Here is an 18106-nt window from a genome sequence, read left to right as displayed (position 1 = left end):
CACCAGCCCTCAAGATAACTACAACTACACCCCCTCCCCCAACTTTCTTGTATTTACAAACATTGAAAGAGGCAAATAAGTCATTTGTAATGAAGCCCCTATGCAGGACCACAGTTAGCATTCCGGCCTTTCTTTTCTGCACAGATATATTCACTTTTAAAGGCAAACCCACATTTTTTTTCTTCCTTTTTTTTCCTTCCTTCTTTAACCCACAAGCAGCTTTAAAAGGCCAATATGTGTTTTTTTCTTTTCTTTCTTTCTTTCTTTCTTTCTTTTTTTTTAAAGATCTGAATTCACACCAGTGGCCTAATATTCACCTCTTGGACTATTCCATGGACTTGTATAAGGTATTTGGCTCATAATTGATTTTAAGTTTGCTTTCATGGCCAGATTCCTTGGATTTTCTTGAGAATACAAAGAGCAAGACATGCCCTAAGCATGCTAAAATTATGTTCAGCTAACAGCGCCCCCTCTAAAACCCCTCTGCACAAATACTGTTTCAGCTGGACATTTTTGTGTAAGATAAAATCCACAGATTAATTTGACAGTAAAATAATTTCTTCGGATGACAGACAGAACACCATCATCACACTGCATATATAAAAAATAATTCCTCAGTGCCATCTTATATCTGGTCACATTTAATTTTCTCTAATTATCACAGGAAGAGTCTTCTTGCCTTCAGTTCTTGAACTGGGGCCCAGCCAAAAGTCCGCATTGTGTATTTGATTGGTATATCTCAGGGACCTTTCTTACTTCACACCACCACTCTCTTCTTGAGGATTATCCCCTCTGTGTGATGGAGGGCCCAGTATAAAAGCCTTGTACAGTTCTCCAGGAGTTTTAGAAGGCTGCTTTTCTGGAGGGTTTTAACCATCGGGGCCTCTGCTAGAGATTTGAGAGAGCTCACATCTTGCTCATCCTCAGCACCAAATTTTAAAAAAAAAAAAATCAATGTGAGAGGTGAGTGGCGGTACCTCACAGTTGCTTTAACTTGCTTTTCTATGATTTTACATATAAATGAACAGTTCTTCCACATGCATATTAACTGTTTGTATTTCCTCCTGTTTGAATGGTCTGCCTTGACCTCTGCCCCTTTTAAAAAGTGGTATTGATTATTGTTCCTGAGTCTATAGCATAGAGAAATTTAAATTTTTATGCGGTCACATTTATTATCTTTTACTTCATGACTTTCTCCATGTTTTTATACTTAGAAAACACTTTCACTTTCCTCTGCCCCCTCCCCCCTCCTCCTCTCCTTGTTTTCTTGTTTGGTTTTTATTGAGCCTTTAAATCCATGAGGGAATCCCTTATGTTGGACCGTTGTTCTAGTACCGCGGACTGAACAATTCATTTCTTCACTAGTCTTTGGTATGTCTTTATCATTCTCTAATTATATATGGTGTGGGAATGTCCATACACAAGACACACACACACACACACACACACACACACACACACACACACACACGGGCTTGCACTTGCAGTCATTTGTTTCCTGGGGCCTCCTTGGGTAGTAGTAAGTGCCCTGTTAAGGGAGGTAAGCAAGCAGGGAGGTTGAAGTCTTTCCTTCCTGGTATTCTGGGAGTGGGCCGGGGGGGGGGGGGGGGGGGGGGGAGGAGCGGGTGTGTGTGTGTGGGGGAAGCGGGGGTGGGGGGGCTTTCTCTACCCTGAAGGCCTCTGTCTCCTCTCTTGCCTTTTTCCTGTTCTTCCTGCCTCCAGAGTAGATAGTCAGATTGTTGTTTCTGCCTGGGTTGATGGCAGGGACTGAGCCTGGCCTCGCTGGAAGGACCCAGAAGTCCTGGCTGGGTGACTACCCATACTGCAGACCCACACGCTGCCCACCTCTCCAGATGCTTGGCTGTTGTAACATTTCCCTCAGTTAACAGTTATGGCTAATGTTTTTGTTTGCTACCCGCTAGACTGTAAGCTACAAGTGAGGACAGAGGCTTTGGAGTCTCCTTCAGGTCAGCACACGGGGGGCATGGAGGAGTGGAAAGAAGGACCAGGGTGGCTAGTTCTTTGGGACTGAAGCCTGGGGGACTCAATGGCTTTGTAATCTGGGTGAATAGCAGAGACAATTATCTTTTAGGAAGCAAAGGGACAGCATATCTGAAGTGATCACCCTAGAAAACCCAGAACACTTGTGGGCCCAGAGCCAGTCTCGCCTGGTGCATCCCCGGTCCGTATGGAGCCAAGAAAGTCACTCCCTTAACCCCGAACAGACACCTGACCTCTGGAGCCAATTATTCCTCTTCTCCACTAGCATATTCCCGACAAAATGGGGTCGGGAGACATTTGCATCCAAACCACCAAGCTCTTTAAATGCTGGGGCCTGGAGGCCCGATGGGTTTATTAGATTATCATTGTGGAAGTTAATAAAGAATTAATTTCTCTTCATGTGACATCTAAAGGCAGTTATTTCAGGAGCCTGTCCATTTACACAAAGCCAAGTATTTGTCAAGTGTCAGAGGCAATTCCCAGGTCCCAGTCCCACCCCCTTCAATAATTCTGGATTAGGGACAGCTTGAAATGACATTACACAAATTTTCTTTCAAGATGCATTGGGCTCTGGGGACCACTCAGGAATTTCAGGTTCTTGAAGGTTATTCTGTCAGCAAAAGGGCCAGGTTGGGGGTGGCTGGAGCCACTGCAGCATTCCAGCTGGGTCAGCTTTGCGGGGGGGTGTGGGGGTGTGGGGGAGGCGATGGGGACACAGTAGGAGGAGCTATGAAGGGCCATTAGTCCACAGGGGACCATTTGCCTGAGGAAAACAACTTCCTGCTATTTATATCTCAAACCTTGCACCCAGCTTGATGGTTTTTTCTTGTTCTTTGCTTAGGCCCAGGGAGGGGTTGTGGCCTGCCTGGGACTGCAGGGCTGCTCACGTCACCTTGTGGTGATATATTAGGGAAGGTCAAGGCACCATCAATACCTGTCTTAGAGTTAAGTGCAGGGGAGCGAAGGCACTGTGGGGACAGACTCACTGCTACATGCTAAAGGATACAGTAGAAGAGCCAAGTGCCCCTTGGAGTCATGGGGCATCAGTGTCTGGAGTTGGGCAAGGAGGAGCCTGAGGCTGGTCCCAGCAGAACCGGCCTTAGGAGGCCAGTAGAATAGCCTGGCCTCTGCCACAGTTCCAGATGTGGACATTTGGTCACTTGCTATATACCCCCCTAAGAACACCCCATTGGACGCTCTGCCGCACTCCCTCAAACCGAACTCTTCACTGATTACCATCTCCTGGGTACCTTGAACTCAGGGGCTGGGTTTTCATTCTCTCCTCCAAATGCATCAGCCTTTCAGACTTCCCCATCATCTTTACTTGAAACAACTCTCCTCTTCACTTTTGTCGTTTAAAGTCTGGTTCAGACATCATTTCCTCTCCGAAGGTCCTGGATGTCCCTGGGAGGAGTCTGAGTGTCCTGCTGGGGCCACAGTCCCCTGTGTAGCTCCTCTGCAAATTCAAAAGAGCCCCCTTGTCCAGCATGCATAGTCACATCTTTTAGTTCCACTGACCTCTTTGCCTGGCTACTTTAGGGAGTACATAACCTGGATGAGGCCACCTGGCAACCCTGCTCCTTCTGAGATCTCACAGCTCTCTGTTCCAGTTTCTTTTTATAGCTATGCCACCCTATCACCAGCCAGGTGGCTCAAAACAGCACACATGCATCATTGTTTAGCCTTTTCCCACTTCTAGAAGCTACTTGTGTTCCTTGGCTTGTGGCCCCTTCTTTCATTTTCCAAGCCATCAGTGTGGCGTCACCACGGTCCCGACTGACAGTTGTGTCCATTGTCACACCTTCTCTGGCTGATGCCCGCCTCTCCTTTCACTCCTAAGAACCCTTGTAATACATTGAACCCAACCCTCTAGGCAACCCCAGATCATCTCCCTATCACAGGAAGCTGAACTGAATCACATGGCAGAGTGCCTTTTGCCACGTGAGCCACATAGTCACAGATGACAGGCATCTTGAGGCTGGTATCTTGCCCACTATCAGCTGTACAATCTCTGAGAACGGGATCCCCTGTGTATTCAGGGCTTTCATCAGAACCCACCCTAGGCTGGCACAGACGTGATCAAAGAAGGCTTGGTGACCGAGTAACCTGAGGGTGCTTGCTCACAGGCTCTCCCCTGGGAGACAGAGGCAGTAGAAGGCATGGTAGTGCACACAGTCTTCCTTGGGGAGAGGGCTACAGATCTGCATTGTTCCCCAGCTGCTCTCAGCTGGGGTGACAAATATTTGGCAATGACTGGAGACATTTTTTGTTCCCAGAGATGCTGCTAAACACTCTGTGCTGCCCATAGGCATCAAAGATGCCCCCAGCTGCAAACACGCATGGGTGCGGAGATTGCAAATGCTGATGCGTGCTAAGATGAGTGACTGGGAAGTCCCAGAAGGGGGCTGCGTGCTGGGATGGGGTTCTAAACACCTCCAATTCTCAACATGCTGAGCCTGGGTGGGTCAAACCCAAATGCTCAGCTCTCCTCTTGAAACCTCGGTCCTCCCTTGCCCTGTCCTCTGGTGTCCAAGCTGTTCTTTTTACCCCACCACTCCAACTGCTTCTCTCCCTTATCTCTACTCTCCTTCATGGCAACCCTCAGGGCTTACACAGACTTGCATCAAGGCTGTGGTTCAGTTTATGGTGAGGAGAAATAAGAGGTTGATTAAATGATCAATTACTTTGTTTATTGATCCGGCCCACGTTTATAGAAGTCAACTATGCCACAGGCATAGGGTGGACTTTGGTGTCTGGAGGCAGTCTGACAGTTGTGTTAACTTTCATAACGCTTAGAGCCTCTGGGGAATACAGACATGGAACAGCTAATTTCCTTCCCCGTTATTTAATTTCAGTTGTGAGAGATGCTTGGGACTGGAGAAACTGGTAGTCACATCAGTGGAGGTTACAGAAAAAGTGACTTTTGAGCCTGGAGCTGGTTAGACATGAACTGGATATGGATTCTGCCCCAGGTCCTGGGAGTGGACCAAGCTGTGGCTTGCTGCTGTTAGACCCTGGAATCTGAGGCAGAAGCTGTCTGCTGAGGACAGCAGCAAGGACCAGGGGCTGTGCAAATCAAGATGACCTCTGCTAGGCTTTGGGGCTCTGCAGGAAGAGTACCCCGAACTATGGTTCCTGGAGAGTTTGTTCAGATACTGCTGTTAATCTAGCTTCCCAGGAAGGCTTCAGGCTGGGAGGGGATGGAGCAGCCAGGGCTTGGAAGGGCAGGGCAGGAGAGGTGCAGCACAGGGAGGGCTGAATTGCCCAGGGAAGCCAGGAACTGGCATGTTATTAACTTCTTACCTGGAGTGGAACCTGGCTCTGTGGGTTTGTAATTGAGTCTTTGCTCTGGTGACAGGTCAGAGCCTGTTTCCTCTGCTACCTGTGAGCTCACAGGACAGGCATCAGTCCATCATAGTACCCCAGCACTTTGCACTGGGGTACTGGTGGGTGCTCCATACACATGTGCACCTCAAGTGGCTCAAAACGTTGGAATGTTGTGGGCTGGACTATGTGTCATTCAAGTCTAAACGTCACCAGGCGGTGGTGGTGCATGCCTTTAATCCCAGCACTCGGGAGGCAGAGCCAGGTGTATCTCTGTGAGTTCGAGGCCAGCCTGGTCTCCAAAGCGAGTTCCAGGAAAGGCGCAAAGCTACACAGAGAAACCCTGTCTCGAAAAACAAAAAACAAAAACAAACAAACAAAATCAAGTGTAAACATCGAAAACCCAGTTCCGCAATACCTCAGAACCTGACACTGGAAATAGGGCACATGCAGATGTAATGAGTTCACATGGGCCATATGGGTGTGGGGTTGTGTCCCTGACCTAATATGACTGGTATTTTTATAAAAGAAGAAGCATGAGATGCCACGTGAAGATGGAGGCCATGCTGCCCCAAGCAAGCCAAAGACCTATCAGTTGCCAGGAAAGAGGCATGGGGTGCATCCTTCCCTTGAGCCTTCAGGGTGACCATGGACTTTAGAATTGTGAGAGTCAGTGTCTGTCCAGTTACTTAGTGTGTAATACTTTATTTCAACATCTGTGGACTGTCACCCTCTGGGAATTTTGTGTATTTTGTGTCTAAGGTAGTAGTGGCCCTGCCTGGCTCTGATGTGTGTGTGTGTGTGTGTGTGTGTGTGTGTGTGTGTGTACTCATATGTTGATAGAAGCTGAGCCCCAAACACAAACACAGAGGAAGAGAGTGATCTTCCCCTGGCCAAGCTTCTGAAGGCAACCTAGGCAAGAAAAGTTAGCGTGGAACAATCATCTCTTTCTGTTCCTAGAGCCTAAATTTGCAAATCAAAGGGCCAGGGCTTGCTGGGATGGATATTAGGGGTCCATTTGGAGTGGTGACAGAGGGATGCTCTGCTGGTGGACAGCAGCCAGGTGCATCTGAAAGGGGCCTGCCTCGGCCCTTGTTCCCTGCATGGTGGCTATGTCCCCTACAGGCAGACATCCTGGTCCAGGTTAACTTTTAACCAGAGGACTCAGGTCCTCAGCTGCTGCGTCTGGGCTTCCTGCAGGCCTTGAGCAGGCTGGCTTTTCTGCTCTTGTCTCTAGTGAGGTGGGGTCTCTGATGAATTGGCTGCACACCCCCAACCAGAGCCCTGCCACCATGTTGAATACTGATGTCCCTAGCAAAGATGAATGGGTCCTACTAATGAGCTGGAGACAGCGGCACTGTGACCCTTGACCCCACACACTCAGAGCCAGCGGTCTGGGGAATGGCCGCCCTGAGCCTGCTTAATGTGTCGGGCTGGCCTCTGAAAGAAAAACACATTTATTGCTACTTAGAGAGAATTGATCTAATTGGGACGGAAACATTGTGCTGATGGAACATGGAATTTTTATGAGGCGGGTGACTCAAGTTCAACTAAGGTATCCCTGAGGGGAGGGGCAGAAGTGAGTTTCCAGAGATTTTTTTTTTTTTTTTTTTTTTACCCCAAACCTCCTCCTAGGAGATACCGAGTTTCTGGACTGGTCTGGGTTTGAATTCCAGTGGTGCTGGCCATGGAATCTGCACCCTGGGAACATTTGGCAGCTTGGTTGTTTAACTGTAAAAAGTGTGTGTGTGTGTGTGTGTGTGTGTGTGTGTGTGTGTGTGTGTGTGTGTAATTACAGCTTTGGTTAATGCAGAATTGTTGGGTGGAGGAGGCAACTGATTGACATTCTAGGTGCCTCCAGGCTTCGGTCCTGCCCTCAGCAGGAGGCAGAGTCCAACAGGACTTGCTTGCACCAAGAGGACAAGTGGTTTCAGTTTGTTTGGCCAAGTCCTTTGCAATTCCTTGAGCACCCAGCCAAAGCTTTGTTGGCTACAGCTAAGGTGATTCATGTGCTGGTTATTTTTAGACAGAGCTCGGTCCTGGTCTCCAACACTGGTGGCGGTGGTGGGGCACACTCCCTTGACAGCCTCAGAGTCACCCTTGGCTGCTGCTCCTCCATCTCTTCTTACTGCAGTCAAGTCTGTTTAAGATTGACTAGTTTTTCCTAAACTTCCCTTGACACCATCCCACTGTTCTGGCCTCCATACAGGCTGCCTTGGTCACAGGCTGCTCTGGTTGAGGATGGCTCTTCTCTTTTTCCTTGCTTGTTGTTTTGTTCAGCTCCGGCCAAACCTCTATAGCCACCCCTCAAAACTAGTTCCTGCTCCGAACCAGTCCATCCCACACACGGGTGTGTCTTCAACAAGTAGGGGTATCCCTTGAATCATGCTACTCATTCCTCAGTGCAAATTTCTGGCTCCCCAGAGCCTCATGGTGTCCAAGTAGCCACAGCGGGCTCATGGATGTGGTAAATATATAACATATCTCCTAAACAGAGACATTTTATCCACGAATTGTAAGTTGTATGGTTGCCTGGTGTATTAGTTGCTTATCTTGTTGCTTTGACAGAATATCTGACAAAGAAAACTGAAGACGGAAGAATTTATATGGGCTTAACAGCTGGAGGGCATAAGTCCATCCTGGCGGGCAAGGGACAGAGGCAGGAGCTTGAGGCAGCTGGTCATGTCGCATCCACAGTCAGGATGCAGAGGGATGACGGCCAGTGCTCATGTAGCTTTCTCTTTTATACAGTTTAGGACCTAAGTCAAAATAGAATGGAGTTAATGAGTCTTCCCGTCATGTAACCTAATCTCTCGAAACCCCTTCACAGACGTGCTTACAGGCTTGCCTGTAAGTGACACTATCAAAATCACCTCTAGTCAAAAGACACAAACTGGGACTGTGCTGGCAAAGTGGGATTTGGGGCCCTTCTATCCATCATGGGCTGGCTTTTGTCTCCTATCCAGCCACTTGTCACAGGACCTCTCCTGCTTCTGCAAGTCCCCAATGCTGGCTCATTTCATTCACCTATGCCCTGGCACACACTGTTCTCTCTAGCTGGAATAAATGTCCTCTGTCTCTGTTTTGGCCAGTGTTCTTCCCTTCCAGCCCTGGATGAGTGGTCATCTCTGCTGTTTTCTTCCTGGCTCCCATCAACCCTGAAAGATGTCCCTCTATGTTTGTTTTCTGTTGGTGCTTAATGACTATCTCAAGATAGAGTGGTACAAAGTAACGCATTACCTGACAGTTCTGTACATCAGGATTTGGACTTGACCTAACTATGTGATTCTGTCTCAGGCTCTACCAGGAGGCTGTGGCACGGTTCTGGTTACCTAGTATCTGAGGCTGGAAGACTGCATTTCAAGATAGTGTCTTCTTGGGGGTAGCAGCAGGTGCAGGCTGTTGGCAGGAGGCCTCTGCTCTTCTCCATGGGGGGCCTTTTCTTAGGACTTCTTGGGTGTCCTCGTGATGTGGCCGTTTTCCCTGCAATGAATGGTCTAGAAGGATGCAAGGAGGAGGCTGAGGTGCCCTTCTGCCCTGAGTGATACTAGTGGGTATGCCTTAGGTAATGTGCTGGCTCTGTCCCTTCCTGGTAGAAATCCCAGATTTCTGAAAGGGGCCTGCCTGGGCCCTTGTTCCCTGCATGGTGGCTATGGCCCCTACAGACAGACTTCCTGGTCCGGGTTAACTTTTAACCAGAGGACTCAGGTCCTCAACCTCTGGGTCTGGGCTTCCTGCAGGCCTTGAGCAGGCTGGCTTTTCTGCTCTTGTCTCTAGTGAGGCAGGGTCTCTGATGAATTGGCTGCACACCCCCACCCAGAGCCCTGTCTGAAACTCCAGTTCCAGGGGATCTGATACTCTCACACAGACATACATGTAGGCAAAACACCAATGAACATAAAACAAAAATAAATTATATATTAAGAAAAAAAAGAGAAATCCTATAGGACATGTGAATGTATGTTTGTTAGAAGCCAGTCACTAAGTTCAACCCATACTTAAATTAGGTGCCCCCTTTCAGAGGAAAGGATATTTGGGGAAACAGTTTAAAACCATCAAAATAGTCATTCAGAGGATAGCCTGCAAGTGACTTATCCACGCCATGTTAAAAACCATCCATTATCCCAGGTCTCACTCACCTTGGCAGGTTGAGTCAGAGCTAGAAGGTGGTGAGGCCAGAAGGGAGATAAATGGGGCCAAGAATATGTTTCTATCCCAGTCTTCCTGACTCTTGAAAAGCATTCCAACTGGTCATTGGAAGCATGGTATTCATTTCTCTGGGTTAGAGTCATGACTCAGCCACTCACCACACAATGTGACGTTATACTGTGACCTAATCTGGCTCTGTCTCATTTTCTTCATTTGAAGAATGGGGGTAATAATACCTCACAGATGTTCTTAGGCTAAATGAGTTAAATTTGTGCAGTGTCTAGAAATTTGTGCAATGTTTAGAAATGTTTGTTTAATTAAGAAGGTAACAAAGACAACCTGGGAAAAGCTCATTCAAATAATTTCTTTTCTTTCTTTACTTTTTTGGTTTTTTAATACAGGGTTTCCCTGTGTACCTCTGGCTGTCCTGGAACTCACAGAGATTCACCTTCCTCTGCCTTCTGAGTGCTGGGATTACAGGCATGTGCCACCACCACCCAGTTATTTCTTTACTTTTCTATTTTTCACCTTAAGTAGAGCATCTGGAAGGCATCTCTAGTCACACAGTCCCTGGTCTTTAACAGTGAGTTCTGTGTGTGTGTGTTTGTGGATTGACTATTGGTGGTTTTCAAATGACATGCCTTCTATCACAGAATCACCCAGAGGGCTTATTAGAAAGGGTCAAAGAGTTTCCTATGCTCCAGGCCAACACACTCTTCCCCAGGAGTCTTTCAAGAGCAGTCAAGATGAAGAATGGCAAGAATGGGATAGTGAAGCCAGGGGCTTTGCCAGGGAGCTTAGTCAGGCTTTGGTTTAGATGAGGCTCTCCCTGGATAGAGTGGTTGGGTTCAGGCCTGTCAGGCACAAAGATACTAAGAATTTTCTTCAGTCCAAACTGGGACTTGGTGTCCAACAAAAGATTTTTGCCGCGTTCTCAAGTCAACTGGAAAGTGCCACCAGGCAGTGGGATTGTGTTTTAAGGAGATGACCCAAAGGCTCATTGTGACAGACATCACGGTGGGTGAGGGTATCTAAGATGAATAGTTTTAACTGGGATGGGGGTTCTGATATTGATCCTGCTGGGTTGCTGAAGGAGTTGAAGTACCAATGTCCTAGAAGGTGCAAGTGGCGGGGGGGGGGGGGTCACCAAGGTCAAGAATTAAATTGTTGTTATTTTCGTTAGTGAAAAGAAACTCATTGGAGAGCAGCAGGTCGGATGCTCAGGTCCTGAGTAGCGTGGCTGCTTCTCAGCATGAAAAGTATGGAGGAGGCAGGCTGCTGTGGGTTCCCTCTTGGAGGTCCTGCACTGGGGCTGTTACCAGAAGGGCCCCATGGATTTGTGCACATTCTGAGCTGCTGATGTGTCTTCTGCCATCAGCAGAGCCTGTACTTTTAGAAGATGGCTCAGGCTGGTGGCTGGAGAGTCGACTGGTGGTAGCTGGAATGGAAGCAGGGAAACAAGCAAGGAAGTATGGGAATAGAAGTAGCCAGATTCAAGGTAAGTGGGGACCAAGGAGAGAGAGAGAGAGAGAGAGAGAGAGAGAGAGAGAGAGAGAGAGAGAGAGAGAGAGAGAGAGAGAAGAGAAGAGGAGAGAGGAGAGAGGAGAGAGGAGAGAGGAGAGAGGAGAGAGGAGAGAGGAGAGAAGTGGAGGCCCAAGGCGAAGTCCTGGGGGCTCCAGCACTTAGAAGTTGCACAGTAGGAGAGAGAGAGATGCAAAAGATGAGAAGGAGCACCCAGAGAAACAGGAGGAGGACCAGACAAGGGTGATGTCATGGAAGACACACACAGAAAAGAAGATGCTGCAAAGTTGCTGCAAAGAAGATGCTGCTGCTAGTTGAATGCAGCCCAGAGTTAAGTGAGAGATCTGGAGGGAGGATCCACTCGAGGCATCGTCACAGTTGCAGCTTCTTCAGAAAAGGCTTTGAGAGCAGAAGCTTGTCTGGGAGGCGACCCCAGGATGTGTGTGTAGGAGGTGGGATCAGGAAGTGAAGGGAACAAACCGAGTGTGCTGACTAGTGGACCTTTGCCACGGGAAGGTAGAGTACAGTCCTCCTGGGGCCCCAGGGAAGACAGTAGAGCATGTACTCCTGAGTTATCTAGCCAGAGAGGCAAAGAAGCTGGGGTATTTATACCTCAACTCATCACTGTCGTTGATGAAGTCATGATTCAGGATTATCTGATCCCTAGAGCTTCCTGCTCCCAATACTCTTGCAGCAGAGTAACTGTCAGCAGGGGTGTAGGTACTGAGTGAGAAGTTTCCTGGGGGTGGGTAGATGGGTAAAGGAGCCAGAGGTGTGTGTGGGAGAAACAGGCAGGACACAAGGCTCCGCCACCAAAGACTCACAACGCTTTAGACAAAGTGAGCTGTCTTAGGGTCACCACCAGAGGGTGGCTGATCAAGGCTGTGTGGGGGACAAGCGCCAAGTCTGAGGACACCAAGTGGGTCCATCGCTGGTTCATCCCAGGCTGTGTCTAGCCTTAGACCCCTAAACCTTCCCCCCAAAGAAGGGCTGTGGGAGGGAGAAAGATGGTGTGAGGGTGCCAGGTGGAGTTTGGCTCTCCCCCAGATGAGAGTCTGCTTGAGTGCTGAAGTGGGGATGAAAAATGAGCAGCCTCCCGTGCATTAAATATTTAATATTCTCTCCCTGGGAGGTGTCAGGGAAAGGACCTTATAATAAATACTGCACAGGACAATTCTATCATGGAGCTCGTCAGTTAATGGCCTTGTTTTGTCTGACAGAAATGTTATGGATGCTGTGTCTGGGGCCTGTTTCGGGAGGGTGTCTCTCTTGAGCCTTAGGCCTGAGAGGCCAGGATTCAGCTCTAGAGGAAGTTTTCCAGTTTGCTAACTTTTACCCTATGGTTACAGAACGACAGGGGTGATAGTTATGCAGAACAAAGACTCATGGAAGAAACTCCACAAAACTTGGAACTTGCAAGGTCCTATTCTAAATGTTCCATGGATTTCAATGACTGAGTCTTCTCTCTTGCTACAATGGCAATTTCTACTGTGTAGGTAGGAAATGGACAACACTAACAGTAAATGGAAAAGGTGGCATATGAAGCCAGGCAGCTGGCCCCCGAGTCTGGGTTTCAACCACCATGCCAGTGCTGCTGGACTTGTGTACACTGTGGGTTTGGATCCCAGCTCCATCGCTTATTAGCGGTGTGACGGGGTAGCATGTCTCACCTTCTGTGAGCTACAGCTGCTGTGTATACAAAGATGAACTTGGGGCTTGGATGGGGAATCACATGTGAAGTTCTGTATCTCCTCATTGGTAAAAGTTAGTCCTTGAACTTTCAGTACTTGAACCTGATGTGTGTGACCCTATGGCAAGCTACTTGACCCCTCTGAGTGTTGGCTTTCTTATCTGTGACTGGAATTAAAAGTCAGGTCCCCCAGAGATACCAGGAGAGAGAGAGGGAGTGTGTTCTTTGATCTTTGGACTTTGAGCTAAGTGGCCAGTGTTCTGTTTGGTCCTAGGGACTGTGGGTGTACTCTGGGGCCCAGGTGTGAATGAAGGGGTCCCAGCACACTTGGCAGATTGAGCCCAAGCCAGTAAGTTCCGGCATGCCCCAGTGTGACATTCTTGAGTTGGAGAAATTGAGAATGAACTAGCCCTGAGAGTAGGTGTCAGTGTGCCTGAGTGGGTCGAGTGTGAACTAGCCTTGAGAGTGGGTTGAGTGTGAACTAGCTCTGAGAGTGGGTGTCAGTGTGCCTGAGCGGGTGAAGTGCGAACTAGCCCTGAGAGTAGATTGTCAGTGTGCCTGAGTGGACCTCTGATCTCTGGAGGACCCTCAGCCCTGAGCCTCCTGCTGGATGAATGCTTCACATCCCTTTAATTACAGCTAAATTGATGTGACACGGCAGGGCCCAGCCCAACTTAGGTTCCGAGAAGTGAGAATTCACAATTCCACATATCTCAACAGACATACCAGAGCCTGTGCCCCACTGTGCTGAGCAGTTCTGGACACGTCTGGATGCTCAGGCCTGCTGTTCTTCCACTAAATACTACAAGATGTGGCTGTTTTATGAGATCAGCTCTTGGAAGACACACATGGCTACCACCTCTGGTCCAGGATGAGAGAGTGGGAAGGGAGAGATGAGGCCTAGCGTATAGCTGAGCTCAGAACTGCCAGCTCCTCTAGCTCCTGAAATCAGAAATGCTTTGACCACAGTCTTCTAAAGATCATTCCAAAGGTCTTGAGTTCTGGTGGAGGGTACTCCTCATGGGGGTCGGGTGAGTCTCACCACTATCCTGTTTTACACCTCTGGAGCTGGAGCTGGGGAGGAGGGAGGCAGCAGGGAGGAAGGAAGAGTGCGTGGTCAGCAGGCTCTTTATGGATGGTCTAGGGGATGCAAAGCGAAGGGAAACTCCTTGCTCCCCAGCAGCCTGTGCTCTGGTCTTGGCCTGCCTGGGACAACTGGGATGTGCTCAGCTAATTTATATTAATTCAAGCCCATTAATGATGAGCTATTGCCTCTCTTCTCTCTTTCCTCTTACAGCAAGAGCACAGGACTCAGATTCAAGTACTGAATTCTGTTGGTTCTTAGATGATAAGCCCTAAATAGGATTCCAAGACCAGCAACTGCAGCTCCCAATTCTTACCCTCTTCCTCCTCCTCTCTACCACGACACATATCCCAGAGTTCTTTACTTCTGGTTTCTACCAGCCCTTGTCCTAATGAAGAAGCCTCCAAGTCTGCAATGAATAGTCCTGTGTTCATGTGAAGGTGAGAAACTTCCTGTCAACTCAGATTGCATTTGCCACAGTCAAATAATTCAGTCTTTTGAACAACCTGTTCCCTTCTTCCTGCTCATGCTGGGAACTTCTCAAGGGACAGGGGTGTTTCTCCTGGTTTTGTTCTGTGAATTCCCCTTTATAGCCTGCATTCCTAACCTAAAGGGAATGTCACAGTGGTCTTACAAAGTAAAGACAGGGCTGATGGAATTGTCATTATTTTACAGAGGAAGAAAGAGAGGCCCCCAGAGAGACTAAACTAAACCGATGATCTGTGGCTCCTCAGTACAAGTACACAGCCTCTTCTTTTCTTAGGGCAGTGGGGCAAGCACCCACTGTGTATGCTAGGTAGGCACTCTACCACTGAGCTACACATCCAGACTTTAGTGTACAGCTCCTACCGCATGTCTTACCCCATCTATTCACCCTATATAGAGAGGGCACCAAAAGGAGAGGGTCCGTCCAAGTCCAGCTTGGTGAGCAGTGAGTTTATTGGGGTCACTTATAAGAGCATGGATGACTCAAAGGAAGCTGTGTCGCTGAGACACCTGCTGAGACTTATACCAGCTACAGCATTGAGAAGTCTCAATGTAGTCAACTGTCTACTGTTTACATAGTGTCCGCTGGAATCTCAGGGAGAGGAAGGGCCTCTCGAGTCTCAGAGCTTCTCCACGTGTTCCACAAGAGAATGTTATGGACCGATTTCTCACGAGTCTCTTGCTTCAAGACAGAGATGGTGGTGTACAACTTGGAAGAAACAGCCATGCTCTACCTTTTGTGTTTTTGTGTGTGCATTGTGTTGCACATGTGTGGTGTATGTATGTGTATGCATGTGTGTGGGCAGTGCATGCATGTAGGGGTCAGAGGTCAATACCAGGTGCTTTCCTCAATAAGTCTCCACTTTTTTTTTCCAGAAAAAGCTTGTTTAATTATTATTGTTGAATTGCCCAATGAATTACTCTACATATATTATAAAGAATGGTATAAATCTGTATGTTAAAATGGGAAAACATTCCAAAACACACATGCAAAAATTTAGCAAACTGCAAAACAGAATGTAAGGTAGAACTGGGTGCTATTTTCTTAATAAAATTTCAATTTGAGGTAAGTTTGGAAGAGGTTAGAGAGAATTTCATACACCCAAGACTTAATTCCTCTTATTATTCTTATATTCCCTAACATAGAGCATCTGCCAACTTTCTCCTGTAGCATTTTGTTTGAGGGATGTTTTTTTGATAAACATGCATATACAACATTGGGGGATTCCGAGAAATGTTTGTCAAAACATACAGAATTACAGATATGTCTGCCTTACTAGTTGAGCCGGGATCTTTCATTGAACTTGGAGCTCACTAATTCTTCTAGCAGGCCCCAAGGATCTTTCTGTGCCCTCTTACCCAACACCAAGGCTGTGCTTGTACCTATGTGCTGCCACACCTGTTTACTTTATTTTCTTCAGGTGGGGGCTGTGGATCCTAACTCTGGCCCTCATGCATCTGCAGTAAGCGGTTTACTGACTGAGCCATTTTCCGAGCCTGTACTATATCTTTTAAAGTCATGTGAGGAGACTTCTAACTAATTATCCAGAAGTAATATTTAGTTCCCTATAGGGTAGGACATGTCCAGGCCACAGGAATGCCTGTTTTGGGTAGTTTGTTTTCAGGCTGCCTGGGTAGAGGTCTACATTGGCTCAGGTGTAGCCCCCAGAGAGCAAAGCAGGTGCTTCTGAATACTGAGCTTATGAAGAGAAGCTGGAGTCAAAGGCAAGCCCCTCTCCCTCCCAGGCCTCAGTCTTCCCATCTAGAATCTAGATGATGGGGTTGAGGAGTGTGGGGGTCCTAGGAGCACAGGCCTGGATCCCCAGCTGTTTGTGTTAGCCCCCAGAAACAGTGGTTAAGTGTCAGGAGTGACCCTGAGGACTGCAGACTCTGGCCCCACCCTTGGGCACCTCCCCCCCCCTCCCCATGCCTCCACGTAGCCGCAGCAGCTCCGTTCCTGCTTCTGCTTTTGGCTCTGGTTGGAGATGTTAAACTTTGGGTGCATCTGAAACACTCACACAGAAGCTCACACAAATGATTTCCTCCCAACATTAACATATTTCCTTTTTGAACCCCTGTGAGGCTTTTCTCCAAAGTAATGGATTTTTCCCCCCCACCCCCAAATGTATTCAAATCTGGCCTCAGTTAAGTCAGAAGATTCCTATCGGCCCAGCAGGGCTTCCCTCCTGTTTCCTCGCAAATCAGCATCCTTTTTATTTTCCCCTCAGATCTCCGGGTAAAAGGGAAGCTTTCTTTGCAAGAGTTTCACTGGAATGGACAGACAGACGGACTCGGTGTGGCTGGGCCTTTGATAGCCAAGAACACAAGATTTGACTTCAGGGGGCTCAGAAACTTCATCAGCCAAGGAGGAGGATGCAGAGTATGGGAAGGATCCTGCTGAAACAACTCTTTGAAACCCCGCCCCCCCCCCCCCCCCCCCAGTGATGTTTGATGTGCCTTGTTGCCTTTTAGCCAAAGCTGTACCTTTGGCATCAAAACTACCTTTTGAAAAAAAAAATTAGCTGTATTTTAGGGCACAGAAAGTGTAAATTTAATATTAAGTCTTAATGGGGAAAGTCTTTGAAAAGGTATTTCTGGGCCTGGGATCATTTATTACCTCTCCTGATCTAGCAACACAAGTTCTTCTCTATCCACAGCCCCCCTTTAATTCCTAATCCCCCTCTTTCTCAATCCCGGGCCTCTGTGATGGCAGGTCAGGGCACAGTGTTCCATGGGGAGCAGTGACTTCCAGCAAATGCCTCCGCCCCACCTGTCAGTTTCCGAGTTTCACTCTTGGTGTTAAAGGGGGTAGTCCAGGCTGGCAGCGAGGTACCCACAGACCTGCTGGTATTGACAGCTAGAGCTGCAGTCTGGTTGCCTCAGAGAGGACAGAGCACTCAGGGTCCAGAGGGACTTCATGGAGAGATGGACAAGTAGTTGCTGATAGATCATGGACCCCCTGGGGCCCAGGCTGGTCAGAACACAAATGACTTTCTAAGCTCTTGCCTCAGGAGCCCCTCAATCCTTCCTTCTCTGGAGCAGAACAGCTAGTACCAAGGACAGCTCTGTCCATTCTCTGTGCTCTGACTGGTGAGTTGGAGTTAAGGGAGACTTCTCAGTTAAAAATGAGCTTAAATGCCTGGGAAGGAGTACCATGCCCCTGGAAACAGGATCCAGCATCCAGACAAGGCAATTCCACTGTATGGAAGGACTCACAGACTTGCTCTGTGGGTGTGTGGGGACACTCCCTGAGAACCCTGAGGTCGTGTTTAGTGCGGTGAGAGGATTCATGGGGAGCCCTGTGGCTTGACCATCTTAGATACCATCACGTCTGGTCTAAATTGTCGCTTCCTCATCCCCAGCCACCCACTCCTCCTCTAGTTTTAATGAACGTTTCTGAGTGCCATTCTCTACATATCAATCCTTGACATAGGACCTCCCACGGCTCCCTAGTTCCTTTGTAATAAAGTCACCTCACCCTGGAAACTGAGGTCTTCAACCAGCTCACCCTGCTGCCTTCCCTCTGCTGTTCCTTGCCATACCCCTGTGTTTGCTGCCTCATCTGCTCATATTCTTTCTTCTTTGCCTGGCAAATGCCTGCGCTCTGACCAGGTCCTTCCCAATCTGTCAGGCACTGAACTTCTGACATTGGCTTTAGATATGCCTCATATTTCTTTAGATATGATAGCTTCTTGCTATATAGCTCTTTGCACCTTGTCTACCTGCCCCTTTCTAAGATCTTTAGAGATAAAAGTCTGGGTCTTAGTTTTTGCATTTTTGTTATCCAACCTCCTTCTCCTACCTTCAATAAATGCTGCTAATCTTGCTTTACTGATGAGAAACTACAGCTC

General features: G+C 48.1%; 1 long non-coding RNA gene across 2 annotated transcripts; it reads left to right on the top strand.

Annotated features, from left to right (window-relative positions):
• The first annotated feature begins 1456 nt into the window (after positions 1-1456).
• LOC131909912 (uncharacterized) lies at positions 1457-17871 on the top strand. Of its 2 annotated transcripts, none has more exons than XR_009378954.1 (3): positions 1457-1540; positions 1923-1967; positions 2093-2634. It is a non-coding gene; the product is annotated as an uncharacterized LOC131909912 (long non-coding RNA). The 2 variants fall into 2 exon arrangements; XR_009378955.1 differs by lacking the exons at positions 1923-1967; positions 2093-2634 and adding exons at positions 13983-14209; positions 16484-17871 and having other exon boundaries at positions 1465-1540.
• Positions 17872-18106: the final 235 nt, after the last annotated feature.

This window comes from Peromyscus eremicus, chromosome 4 (assembly GCF_949786415.1).
Source record: "Peromyscus eremicus chromosome 4, PerEre_H2_v1, whole genome shotgun sequence".
Classification (NCBI taxonomy): Eukaryota; Metazoa; Chordata; class Mammalia; order Rodentia; family Cricetidae; genus Peromyscus; species Peromyscus eremicus.
This window is presented reverse-complemented; position numbering and strand designations above follow the sequence as displayed.